The 1,977-nt window shown below is 43.2% G+C and overlaps 1 non-coding gene across 1 annotated transcript; it reads left to right on the top strand.

Annotated features, from left to right (window-relative positions):
- The first annotated feature begins 1,588 nt into the window (after positions 1 to 1,588).
- TRNAV-AAC (transfer RNA valine (anticodon AAC)) lies at positions 1,589 to 1,661 on the top strand. Its single transcript has one exon. It is a non-coding gene; the product is annotated as a tRNA-Val (tRNA).
- Positions 1,662 to 1,977: the final 316 nt, after the last annotated feature.

Genomic DNA, 1,977 nt, shown 5'->3' on the forward strand with positions numbered 1-1,977 from the left:
GCCATTACAATGTTTACCCAAAAGCCAAAGAGGTCTTTGGACGAAAATGGGCAATGTTGTGTTCCTCCATAAAACAGTCACTTTTTCCTACTCACCACATTCAGATTAAAATCTAACCTGCATACTATGGAGGACCCTCCCTGACCTCCCTGCTCCTGCACCTATTATCACACTTACCTTCCCTCTCTGCCCACTCTGATTGAAACCTACAGCCGCAGCTCCCCACACTCCACTTACTCTCTATTGCATATTCACCCAAGGCCAGAATCCTCCCTCCATTCAACTGCTCTTCAACCACTTATTTTTTAATCAAGTAAAGTATAGATTAGCCGACAATTAGTCCAGCAAGTTGTGATCATTAGGACTCGGGATGATGCCTCTTTTCTGTGCTTCTGGGAGGAAAATCTGTGATTTGTATCTGTCTTTCTACTCAGCAAGTTTATTATAACTGAGTACTATGGGAACATTTGTCTTAATGATCAGTTGAGGTGCCCCTTTCCTCTTTCTAGTTTGCCATTTCCCTAAAGACATCAGGTACTTCCAGTGACCACCATGGGATTGGGCTGCTCAATAGTTTCTTTAAAATAAGTACTAAAGCAAGTTTTTGAGAAAAGTTAACAAACTAACATGTGTGTTAAAAGGAATCTCTGTTTATCCTGCTGACAGGATTTCAAAACAAAGTAGAGTCAGGCCTGAGATTGTGCTAATAAGAAAGAAACATGCTTTTCACCTCCTTTAGCCACGATATTTTCATCAGTTCGTGTTTTAGCTGCCACAGAAGGAGACATAATGTGACCTTTCTCAGAGGCTGAGAAATCTCTCCTATCAAGAGTTTCTAGTGCTTCCCGGACAAGCACATTTTTGCCGGTGACCACTTTCACCAAGACTCCACTTTCGGTAAGTTTAATTTAGAACCTAGTAGAAAGCCCATTGTTTCCAACATCCGGGGTAAGGACAGTGATTTAAGATAGCTGAAATGGAATAAATAACAAAGAAGAGTCAGGTACATTATAAAGGTCATTTACCCGCTATAAAAGAAAAGATACCGACACCGAGTTTTTCGGATATGAGTGAGACAAAACTGAAGAGAAGTTCATTTGACGTGTAATAGACTCACTCGCCACAGATTTCGCTTTCACAAAGTCCACACCACGCCCACAACACACAACTGGGCACAACCTGACACGCATACCCTGTGCCCCTTAATTGCTCCCGCTACTGACAGGGCACAAAGTGCGGAAGCCCCACTGAGCTCAGATGGTTCGTACTAGTTCCTAAAGATTCAAGTTCTGTCATCTGGAGATGAAGATAATTGCATCTTGCACCGGCAGAGAAATGAACCTAGAACTTATCAAGAAATTTCTTGGAACTCGCCCGAGATTTTTCTACCTGGTGCTTGTGAAGGAATTGGGTCCTTGGGAGTAGCATTTGCTTTGTTATGATTTATCTTGTTTTGATATTGTTGATTGTGAGAATCGGAAAGTGTGAGGGGGAAAAAATGCCCTTCAATCATGAAGACACATCCTAATACAAAGGCACAAATTTCAGATTCAGCATCTTTCAAGCAAAAAGGTATCAACACAAAGAGGTTTCCGTAGTGTAGTGGTTATCACATTCGCCTAACACGCGAAAGGTCCCCGGTTCGAAACCGGGCGGAAACAGACGGGTCCTTCCTTTTGTGAATTCTGAATTTGCTCCAGAAACTCTTCATCTGCATATGCTTACGTTTCAACCAACCCCATAAGCTTCACGTTGCCTTTTCAACCCCAGACTTTAAATTACCAGAATAACATAGCCCACTTGCTTCCTTGTCCTCCCACAGCACTTTGCCAGGTCCTCGGTTTTCTATTCGGTTAGAATGTATTGTGCACCCGCTGCAGTAGCTAGCCATAGGAGGAGGCGAGGTTCCCATCAGTTCTGGGCATAAGATTCAGAGTGAAGGGTCCTGAGACTGCAGTGTGGCTGCTGTATGCAGGA

This window comes from Elephas maximus, chromosome 1, assembly GCF_024166365.1.
Source record: "Elephas maximus indicus isolate mEleMax1 chromosome 1, mEleMax1 primary haplotype, whole genome shotgun sequence".
NCBI lineage: Eukaryota > Metazoa > Chordata > Mammalia > Proboscidea > Elephantidae > Elephas > Elephas maximus.